Source organism: Oncorhynchus masou, chromosome 7 (genome assembly GCF_036934945.1).
Source record: "Oncorhynchus masou masou isolate Uvic2021 chromosome 7, UVic_Omas_1.1, whole genome shotgun sequence".
In the NCBI taxonomy this organism is placed as follows: Eukaryota; Metazoa; Chordata; class Actinopteri; order Salmoniformes; family Salmonidae; genus Oncorhynchus; species Oncorhynchus masou.
Genome location: NC_088218.1, coordinates 18,145,823 through 18,158,301, shown reverse-complemented (window position 1 = coordinate 18,158,301; position 12,479 = coordinate 18,145,823).

Here is a 12,479-nt window from a genome sequence, read left to right as displayed (position 1 = left end):
CCGACCTAAACAACATAGAGAATAAAAAGCTCATGGTCAGGGCGTGACAAACCCCACATAGAAATAATAAACTAGACTAAACCCTAGTCACGCCCTGACCTACTCTACCATAGAAAATAAACGATTTCTATGGTCAGGGCATGATAGAGAACAAGTGAGAGGAGCAGAAATGGTAACTAATTGTAACACTAATTTGGGGTTAAAACTGCTCTGGTCATGGTGTTATTTTTGGAATTAAAATAACACTAAATGGAGTAAATATCCTCTCAGAGTTTAACTTCAATTGTCATTTTTGTTGTTGTTTTTAATCAACGTGCTTGCCATTTTACACCTTTCTGTGTTGTTTTGAATTACATTTCTCTTTCAGTTTATTTCCTTTATATTTTAAGGGTGTAAAGCATTACTTGAATATTTCTTAATGTGTCACATTATGTTAATTTGCAATGTGATATCCAATCTCTGTTGGAAGCCAGCATGCAGGAGGATATCCTGCGCTTTTACATCCCTCACAACTTGCATTTAAAATACCTGTCAGAATACCATGTAAACTGGAACAACTATCTCACTAACTGTTGCCATAAATCCAACCACCTACAGATTGGATATGTTTATAAAAATGTTTCTTATCTTTGTTTAGCGTGAGATCAAAAACAACCAATGTACAAGCAAAAACACTGAAAAATCTACCTGTAGCAGAGCATCCTGGAAAATATGAGAATGAGGCCCATCCCACATCTGTGCATAACTACACACAGTAGATTTAACTCCCTGTCTCTGGTTACTCTTAATGGAGTTAAAAGTACTCCGTCCTAATCAACTCCAGTTAGCAACACTAACTCCAGGGAGCGTATCACTTTCCTGAGGGTTAAACTCCCAGTAGAGTCAATGTAACCCTCATTTTTTGACACTGTGATTTCAACTACCCTTAATTAACTGTGCAGTTTGGAAATTGACTTGTTATACTTCACACGTTGTCTACTTCTCCAGTGGACTGGAGAGAGAGAAGGAAAATGGGGAAAGAGAGAAAGCAAGGGAGAGAGGAGGAGGAGAGCTGGTAAGAGATACATCACCTGGTTGTTTTTATATCTATAACTTCCCCTGTCTACACCTATTAGCCCTACGCTTGTACACACACACACACACACACACACACACACACACACACACACACACACACACACACACACACACACACACACACACACACACACACACACACACACACACACACACACACACACACACACACACACACACACACACACACACACACATCCAATCATTTCCACCCTATGCTTGTCTGGTTCCACACAGCTATTGTCTATTCCACAAACACACTGTCCTTATCTTGCCGTTCTCATGCACTCAGCACATTGTTGACCCGCACACCCCCACCCAGACAATAGTCCTGTTTACACAACGGATCACACACACAAACACACATACACACATTGCTAACAAAGCAGATTTTCCAAACCAACATACCCTCCAGTCTGTGCAGACCCAAGGTTTGTTATCATTAGTGATGGTGGGAATGACAGAGGGCAGGAGAGAGAGGCGTATGCAATCCCAAACCAACCCCTTGTCCCTAACCCCTAGCCCCTACTACTCCCTCTGATATGATTAGATAGGTGTAAGCAAAGATTCCACTTAGAGCAGGGCTCTCCAACCCTGTTCCTGGAGAGCGACCATCCTGTAGGGTTTCACTCCAACCCTAATCTAGCACACCTGATTCTAATAATTAGCTGGTTGATAAGCTGAATCAGGTTAGTTACAACTGGGGTTGGAGTGAAAACCCACAAGGGTAGTTCTCCAGGAACATGGTTGGAGAACCTTGTCTAAGAGGACAAGGTGGAGCCTTATCCAGGTGAGACACTAAAACAGCATCTCCTGCTGTCCAGGAGGGGTAGGCCTACTGAATGCTGGTGAGGAGGGGTAGGACTACTGAATGCTGTCCAGGAGGGGTAGACCTACTGAATGCTGTCCAGGAGGGGTAGGCCTACTGAATGCTGTCCAGGAGGGGTAGGATTACTGAATGCTGTCCAGGAGGGGTAGGACTACTGAATGCTGTCCAGGAGGGGTAGGATTACTGAATGCTGTCCAGGAGGGGTAGGCCTACTGAATGCTGTCCAGGAGAGGTAGGACTACTGAATGCTGTCCAGGAGGGGTAGGACTACTGAATGCTGTCCAGGAGGGGTAGGACTCCTGAATGCTGTCCAGGAGGGGTAGGCCTACTGAATGCTGTCCAGGAGGGGTAGGACTACTGAATGCTGTCCAGGAGGGGTAGGACTACTGAATGTGGGCCAGGAGAGGTAGGCCTACTGAATGCTGTCCAGGAGGGGTATGACTACTGAATGTTGGCCAGGAGAGGTAGGCCTACTGAATGCTGTCCAGGAGGGGTAGGACTACTGAATGCTGGCCCATGGACTAACTCAGTGTTTTCCAACTCCAGTCCTTCAGAACCCCCAACAGTACACATTTTTGTTGTAGCGCTGGACAAACACCCCTCATTCAACCCATCGAGGTCTTGATGATTAGTTGACAAGTTGAATCAGGTGTGCTCATCTCGAGTTACAAAACAAATGTATACTGTTGGGGGTACTAGAGTACTATTGTTGGGAAACACTGGACTAACTAAGAGGCCAACATCACATGGTCATAGAGTTGGAGTCACTAGGTCCTAGGAATGTCCAGTGGTCCCTGACTTTACACATGGTGGCCCTCAAATATTTCTCCTCTGCTTAACAATACAATATCCAATCATTGTTTCACAGCATGCTCCTTACTCAGTTAGTCATGAACACCAGGGGAAATATCTACTTGGAAATGCTTTAAGGCTAAAATTGGCCTTAATTGCATATTAAGTGGCGTTGTTCAATTAAATATGATTAAGGTACAATGTGTTGATTTAAGCACCAATTACTGACCTCGATTATGAGCTGTGGGTATATGCTAATTATATGCAAATTGTATTAATAATAGATTATACCTTGTAATTTATGCGCAGGTTGAGTAGCCAGCGTCACACCGTGCAGGTCAAGAGCAATAAGCTTAGTATTTTTACGGAAGAGATGGTGGGAAGGGAGAGATTGAAGGCAAGAGAGTGTAAGTTGTATAATTGAATAAGTTGAAGGTTATCCGTAAGGTAAATAACTGACATTTTATGTGGTCAAAATAACCAGAGATATGACTACTCTTCATCTCTCATCAAAGACTAATCTATGTGCCTAGTAGGGCAGAAAACAAGAGACAGGAACACAAGGAGAGCAAGAAGAGAGGGAGGGAGGGAGGGAAGGAAGGGAGGGAGGGAGGGAGGGAGGGAGGGAGGGAGGGAGGGAGGGAGGGAGGGAGGGAGGGAGGGAGGGAGGGAGGGAGGGGGAGGGAGGGAGGGAGGGAGGGACGTTTATTTCATCCTTGTAGAAAGACAAAGGATGTAAGGACGTTTCAGAGGCCGTCTCTTACCGTCTCTTTGCGAAGGAGTAGTGTGTGTGTGTGTGTGTGTGTGTGTGTGTGTGTGTGTGTGTGTGTGTGTGTGTGGGGGGGGGGGGGGGGGGGTGTAACGTTTCACGTCTGAAAGCTTTAGTGGGACTAGATTGCCTCTTCCTCGTCCCCTGCCTCACAAGGGTGAAGTCAAACATCTAATTCCTCATCAGATTACACACACACGCGCACACACACACGCTGGCCCTAGTCTTGTCTCTGCTCATCTCCCGTAATTAATCCTTCGGCATTGATCCGGGGGATGGTTTGTAAGGTAACCTGATTCCCCGCCACAGTGGTTTAACGTTTTTAACCGTGTGTGTGTGTGTGTGATGAACATCTACTGAGCTCTTCAGCAGATACCACTGCTGTGGTTGAGCCCAGAGGTGAGTGTGGTTTGACCATGAAAACCAAGGCTGCTCAGCTCTGGTCTGAGTCTCTGTGTACGCCGTTGTGTGTATGCACGTGTGTTTGTGTGTGCGAGCATGTGTGTGTGAGTTACCGTTAAGGTATCTGATATAGAAACATTTACACAACATCGGGAAGTAAAGTAAGAACAGTCTAGATTTCAGACCCTTTTTACTTCAGACACTATCCAGTCTATATAACATGGTGTAATGGAACCTAACAGATAAACTATTATCAGTCTCCTCTCACTCTCTCTGTCTCTGCTCTCTCTCTCTCTCTCTCTCTCTGTCTCTGCCTCTCTCTCTCTCTCTGTCTCTGCCTCTCTCTCTCTCTCTGTCTCTGCCTCTCTCTCTCTCTCTGTCTCTGCCTCTCTCTGTCTCTGCCTCTCTCTCTCTCTCTCTCTCTCTCTCTCTCTCTCTCTCTGTCTCTGCCTCTCTCTCTCTCTGTCTCTGCCTCTCTCTGTCTCTGCCTCTCTCTCTCTCTCTCTGTCTCTGCCTCTCTCTGTCTCTGCCTCTCTCTCTCTCTCTCTCTCTCTCTCTGTCTCTGCCTCTCTCTCTCTCTCTCTCTCTCTCTGTCTCTGCCTCTCTCTCTCTCTCTCTCTGTCTCTGCCTCTCTCTCTCTCTCTCTCTCTGTCTCTGCCTCTCTCTCTCTCTCTCTCTCTCTGTCTCTGCCTCTCTCTCTCTCTCTCTCTCTGTCTCTGTCTCTCTCTCTCTCTGTCTCTGCCTCTCTCTCTCTCTCTCTCTCTCTCTCTCTGTCTCTGCCTCTCTCTGTCTCTGCCTCTCTCTCTCTCTCTCTCTGTCTCTGCCTCTCTCTCTCTCTCTCTGTTTTGTGCATTATTAGATGTGTTATAAATGTTCATAGCAGTTTATAGCTCCTTATGCATTACATGCAACCATTCATAGTGCATTCTGCACACTGACTGGAAAGTCATAGAAAGTTCAACCGCCATAACAAAGTCTGTGTCAAAGTTTGACTGGGGAAACGAAGCACACTTGAGGGACTTTTTAATGAAGGCTATTTCTTCTTCCCGATGTGTCTGAAGTCCTGAGAGCTCTGGAGAGTTTTAGAATAATTAGACTTTCTGTGACTTTTTCTGCTCAGGCAAATCTTAAGACCCCTCAAATGGACCCCTCATCACACAATTGACCAATCGGCTTAATTTCACCCTTATCTTCATACAGCCAAGTATTCCCCTCTCATCTCGTTGAAGATCACTATGTCTGAGGGATGGTGCCCCTCCCCCTTCCTTTGTTTCTCTCTCTTTCTGATGTCACTTGATAATAATGTTGTTTGATACAGTTTCTCTTTGAAGTGTGTGTGTGAGTGAGTGAATTTGTTTCTCTTTGATGACAGGCCCAAAAGTTCCATAAAGAGGTCCGTTGTGGGGTTGGTTCTTTGACGTCGCTGTAATGAGGTCTGGACCTTGGAGCCTGGGGGTCTACGGGTCAAGTGGCAGTTTTTTGCCCCCAGGGCAGTGAGCCCAGCCGGGCATGGGAGGCCTGGGAACCCCCCTCTCTCTATGGAGGAGAACAGGCTAGTGCTTTAAGGGCTGAGAGACTGCATGGAGACCACAGAGAACTGATAAGATTGGGTTATAAGAGTAATATGTAGGACTGAGTGTGGGAATGAAAGATTGAAAGGAAGAAGGATTAAGAAAACCTGGTCTATGAGGCAGAGAAATGAGCTATTCAGAGGTTTCATTAAAATACATTCTAATCAGATGATTGGGACATACACTGCGTGTACAAAATATTAAGAACACCTGCTCTTTCCATGACCTAGACTGACCAGGTGAAAGCTATGATCCCTTATTGATGTCACGTGTTAAATCCACTGCAATCAGTGTAGAGGAAGGGGAGGAGACAGGTTAAAGATGGATTGAGGCATGGATTGTGTATGTGTGCCATTCAGAGGGTGAATGGGCAAGACAAAAGGTTTAAGTGCCTTTGAACGGGGTACAGTAGTAGGTGGCAGGCGCACCGGTTTGTGTCAAGAACTGCAGCGCTGCTGAACTTCATCTGGAGCTCTGGGGTGTTTGAAGATGAGAAGAGAGCAGTTTTGTTATTAACTTGTCACTCTTGTCTGGTTTTGCTGTTGCTATCCTGCTATCTGTTGTACTTCTCGCCACCATTCTAATCTATACAGAAATCTTCAGTCAATTCCTCTCTTTCTTTCTTTCTTTCTTTCTTTCTTTCTTTCTTTCTTTCTTTCTTTCTTTCTTTCTTTCTTTCTTTCTTTCTTTCTTTCTTTCTTTCTTTCTTTCTTTCTTTCTTTCACTCTCTCTCTTTCTTTCTCTCTCTCTCTTTCTTTCTTTCCTTCTCTCTCTTTCTTTCTTCAGTCTCACGCGTTCATCCCGTAATCTGTGGAGGGATGTGCTGTTCTTGTCAAAAGGAAGTCATTGTGTGCTGATTTCTGAAGCTGTTTTCTGTTTCGAACGTGGTATTTGGAGTCTGTGACAAAGGGGGGAAAAAAATGTTTTGGAGCAGTTCCCAAAACACTGGTTTTAATGATGAAAATGGACCAAAAGCGTCTTGCATCTCTTTAACCCTGGCTGAAAGACTGTAGATATGATTTAGAATGAGTTGGCTGTTCGTTGAAGAAGGGAATGAAACATTAAACAAAACAATAAATAAAGTTGAATTGACAGAATACAATTGTAAATATAAAGGAGGACAGTTTGATGTTTCGGTCTTTATCTAAAGCATTCTTGCATGCTGGCGTCACCACAAACTATTTCTCCTCTATTTCCCCTCTTTCCTCGACCTCTCTCTCTCCTTCATCTTCCTCCAACATATATCTCTCCCTCCTATCCTCTGTCTCTCTTTCTCTTTCTCACTCTCGCCTCCCCATTAATCTTCTTATCCTATGTTTTCTGGTCACGTCCTTTCTTCTCTACCTCTCCTCTACCTTTTCTCCTCTCTTTCTGCCCTCTCTCTCAGTCAACTCTCCTCCCCACGCGGGCAGCAGAAACACTGCAAATCACCAAGATCTCTTCCTAATCCCTCTCCTTTTGTCCTCCCTCCTCCATCACCACCCCCCCTTCTCCCCCTCTCTCCATCCTCCCCCTCCCTCCATCCTCCCCCTCTCTCCATCCTCCCCCTCTCTCCATCCTCCCCCTCCCTCCCTCTTTCGCTCTCACCCCATCCATCTCTCTCCCTTCCCATCACTTTCTCTCCCCAATCCCTCTCTCTTGCTCCATTTCTCCATGCATTCTCTGTGTCTGATCATGTTTGTGTGTGTGTACTGAACCTGCGCTCCACAGTGGCCATAAGATGCAGTATGTGAGGATCTTCCACAGAACAGTGGAATGGCCGTACTATCAGAGTAGGTTTGCCATGGCAACAGCAGAATTCCAGGACAGCCTGCATGACAGAAGGCACAAACAGAAGCTAAGCCCTGCAAAGTGACAGTGTGTGTGTGTGTGTGTGTGTGTGTGTGTGTGTGTGTGTGTGTGTGTGTGTGTGTGTGTGTGTGTGTGTGTGTGTGTGTGTGTGTGTGTGTGTGTGTGTGTGTGTGTGTGTGTGTGTGTGTGTGAAAAACAGAGGTGCAGCCCTGCCAAGTGACAACATCACAGAGGATGATGACGCCTACATGAATCCAGCCAAACTGCTCCCATCTCACCACCAGGGGCTCAGTCTGATTGAAAGAACAAGTGAGGTGGCGTAATGGTTGAACATTTTATCATGCATGAAAACAGTTGTGATAAAGGCCTGAAATGCAAGCGACAGGCACACACACTCCCTCCAAGTAGGATCACTCATAGACCCTTGTTTTAATAAGCACACACACTCCCTCCATGTAGGGTCACACATAGACCCTTGTTTAATCAGCACACACACTCCCTCCAAGTAGTATCACTCATAGACCCTTGTTTTAATCAGCACACACACTCCCTCCATGTAGGATCACACATAGACACTTGCTTTAATCAGCACACACACTCCCTCCATGTAGGGTCACACATAGACCCTTGTTTTAATCAGCAAACACACTCCCTCCATGTAGGGTCACACATAGACCCTTGTTTTAATCAGCAAACACACTCCCTCCATGTAGGGTCACACATAGACCCTTGTTTTAATCAGCAAACACACTCCCTCCATGTAGGGTCACACATAGACCCTTGTTTTAATCAGCAAACACACTCCCTCCATGTAGGGTCACACATAGACCCTTGTTTTAATCAGCACACACACTCCCTCCATGTAGGGTCACACATAGACCCTTGTTTTAATCAGCAAACACACTCCCTCCATGTAGGGTCACACATAGACCCTTGTTTTAATCAGCAAACACACTCCCTCCATGTAGGGTCACACATAGACCCTTGTTTTAATCAGCAAAAACACTCCCTCCATGTAGGGTCACACATAGACCCTTGTTTTAATCAGCACACAGTTTGGTCCCATGCATCTTTATTATGGTCTTATTATGAACCACCCACTTCATATATGTGTGTGTGTGTGTGTGTGTGTGTGTGTGTGTGTGTGTGTGTGTGTGTGTGTGTGTGTGTGTGTGTGTGTGAGAGAGCCACGTGTAGGCCAGACTACCTCCCATGCATCTTTCTTTTTCTTTATTATAATGAACGATTTGTATAGGACCCCTGTCTCCGTGACAAATGAACACCTTGTTCTCTGTGATCCGCTGTTTGTTGTAATGCACCAGAGCAGTGCTTGAAAAATAGCCCCCTCTGAAATAGGTCTTCTACCTGACCTGGGAGAGTTACTGTATTCACACAGGACTACTCTTATTGTAATCTATTCCTATGGGGTTGAGTAGGAATAAGTTGGTTTATTACATTTTTTATTTAACCTTTTTTTAACTAGGCAAATCAGTTATGAAGAAATTCTTATTTACAGTGATGGCCTACACCGGCCAAACCCGGACAACGCTGGGTCAGTTGTGTGCCTCCCTATGGGACTCCCAATCACGGCCAGTTGTGATACAGCCTGGATTCGAACCAGGGTGTCTGTAGTGATAACTCTAGCACTGAGAAGCAGTGCCTCAGACCACTGTGCCACTTATATAACCTTTAAATGATGCGTTGTCCAAATTAACAATTGGATTGAATCCCCATAGCTTCAGTCACCAGAAAAATAGATAATTGTGTAACGTTGGTTTCCTGACCTATAACCTTCATGTTCTACATAATAAGACATTCTGGTTCCTGTCCATGTAAATGAAAGGTTGTCTTTATAAATAATAACTCAATAATTTCAACTTTATAGTTTGGACCTACTGTGGTCATTGTGGAGAGGGAGGAAGAAAGAAGAGAGAGAGACAAAGAGAGAGAGAGAGAAACGAGACAGAGAGATAGAGATATACAGTTGAAGTCGGAAGTTTACATACACCTTAGTCAAATACATTTAAACTCAATTTTTCACAATTCCTGATGTTTAATCAAAGTCAAAATTCTGTGTCTTATGTCAGTCAGGATCACCACTTTATTTTAAGAATGTGAAATGTCAGAATAATAGTATAGAGGATGATATTTTTCAGGTTTTATTTCTTTCATCACATTCCCAGTGGGTCAGAAGTTTACATACACTCAATTAGTATTTGGTAGCATTGCCTTTAAATTGTTTAACTTGGGTCAAACGTTTCAGGTTGCCTTCCACAGGCTTCCCACAATAAGTTGGGTGAATTTTGGCCCATTCCTCCTGACAGAGCTGGTGTAACTGAGTCAGGTTTGTAGACCTCCTTACTCACACATGCTTTTTTAGTTCTGCCCACAAATTTTCTATGGGATTGAGGTCAGGGCTTTGTGATGGCCACTCCAATACTTTGACTTTGTTGTCCTTGAGCCATTTTGCCACAACTTTGGAAGTATGCTTGGGGTCATTGTCCATTTGGAAGACCCACCTACGACCAAGCTTTAACTTCCTGACTGATGTCTTGAGACGTTGCTTCAATATATCCACATAATTTTCCCACATCATGATGCCATCTATTTTGTGAAGTGCACCAGTCCCACCTGCAGCAAAGGACCCACAACATGATGCTGCCACCCCCGTGCTTCACGGTTGGGATGGTGTTCTTCGGCTTGCAAGCCTCCCCCTTTCTCCTTCAAACATAACGATGGTCATTATGGCCAAACAGTTCTATTTTTTTTCATCAGAAAATAGGAAATTTCTCCAAAAAGTATGATATTTGTCCCCATGTGCAGTTGCAAACCGCAGTCAAGCTTTTTTATGGCGGTTTTGGAGCAGTGGCTTCTTCCTTGCTGAGCCATTCAGGTTATGTCAAAATAGGACTCGTTTGACTGTGGATATAGATACCTTTGTACCTGTTTCCTCCAGAATCTTCACAAGGTCCTTTGCTGTTGTTCTGGGATTGATTTGCACTTTTCACACCAAAGTACGTTCATCTTCAGGATTCAGAACGCGTCTCCTTCCTCAGCGGTATGACGGCTGCGTGGTCACATGGTGTTTATACTTGCGTACTATTGTTTGTACAGATGAACGTGGTACCTTCAGGCGTTTGAAAATTGCTCCCATGGATGAATCAGACTTGTGGAGGTCTACAATTTTTTTCTGAGGTCTTGGCTGATTTCTTTTGATTTTCCCATGATGTCAAGCAAAGAAGCACTGAGTTTGAAGGGATTCCTTGAAATACATCCACAGGTATACCTCCAATTGACTCAAATTATGTCAATTAGCCGATCAGAAGCTTCTAAAGCCATGACATAATTTTCTGGACTTTTCCAAGCTGTTTAAAGGCACAGTCAACTTAGTGTATGTAAACTTCTGACCCACTGGAATTGTGATACAGTGAATTATATGTAAAATAATCTGTTTGTAAACAATTGTTGTAGAAATTATTTGTGTCATGCACTAAGTAATGTCCTAACCGACTTGCCAAAACTATAGTTTGTTTACAATAAATTTGTGGTTGAAAAATGAGTTTTAACGACTCCAACCTAAGTGTATGTAAATTTCCGACTTCAACTGTATAGAGAGAGAGACATTACAGTAGTATTTCCATTCACCATTTAAATACAATATGGTGTACAATTATGGTCTAGATCAGTGGTTCCCAAACTTTTAGTCTCGTACCCCTTCAAACATTCAAGCTTTTGTTTTTTATTTAGCCATCTTACATATAAAACATTATTTGTTCAACATAAATTGTGAATAACTCACCACAGGTTAATGAGGGTGTCCTTGAGGGTTTGCTTGAAAGGATGCACATAACTCTGCAATGTTGGGTTGTACTGGAGAGTCTCAATCTTAAATCATGTTCCACACACAGTCTGTGCCTATATTTAGTTTTTATGCTAGTGAGGGCCGAGAATCCACTTTCACATAGGTACGTGGTTGCAAAGGGCATCAGTGTCTTAACAGCACAAGTTGCCACGGCAAGAAACTCTGAGCGCAACCCTATCCAGAAATCTGCCAGTGACTTCTGATTAAATTCAATTTTCACAGAACCACTTGTTGCAATTTCGATGAGGCTCTCTTATTCAGATATCGGTAAGTGGACTGAAGGCAGGGCACAAAAGGGATAACGAATCCAGTTGTTTGTGTCGTCCGTTTCGGAAAAGTACCTGCGTAATTGTGCACCCAGCTCACTCAGGTGCTTCGCTATATCACATTTGACATTGTCCGTAAGCTTGTTCATTTGCACACACAAAAATCATACAATGATGGAAAGACCTGTTTGTTGTCCTTGTTAATGCAGACAGAAAAGAGCTCCATCTTCTTAATCATAGCCTAAATTTTGTCCCGCACATTGAATATAGTCCCTGTAATCCTAGATTCAGATCATTCAGGCGAGAAAAAACATCACCCAGATTGGACAGTCGTGTGAGTAACATCATGCAAGCGGTCAGACAAGTGAAAATTATGGGCAGTAAAGAAAACTTTAAGCTCGCCTCTCAATTTAAAAAAACGTGTCAATACTTTGCCCCTTGTTAACCAGCGCACTTCTGTATGTTGTAAAACTGTTACATGGTCGCTGCCCATATCATTGCATAATGCAGAAAATGCACAAGAGTTCATGGGCCTTGATTTAACAAAGTTTTCACTGTAGTGTCCAAAACATATTTCAAGCTGTCAGGCATTCCCTTGGCAGCAAGAGCCTCTCGGTGGATGCTGCAGTGTACCCAAGTGGCTACGGGAGCAACTGTTTGCATGTGTGTTACCACTCCACTATGTCTCCCTGTCATGACTTTTGCGCCATCAGTAAAGATACCAACACATCTTGACCACCAAAGTCAATTTGATGTCACAAAGCTGTCCAGTACTTTAACAATATCCTCTCATGCTGTCCTGGTTTCCAGTGGTTTGCAGAAGAGGATGTCTTCCTTAATTTACGTAACGGACATATACCAGGAGCTGTGCCAGGCCCGCCACGTCTGTTGACTCATCCAGCTGTAACGCATATAATTCACTGGCTTACATCTCCTGCCATGTTACTGATGCGTCGTGAAACAGTGTTGTTTGATGAAGTCGTTGTCTGTATAGTTTTTTGGGCCTTTTCCCCCAGAATTGTCCAAGCCATATCGGCGGCAGCAGGAAGAATTAAGTCCTCCACATAGTATGGGGCTTGCCTGTCCTAGCCACTCAGTAGCTCATCTTATAAGACGCTTC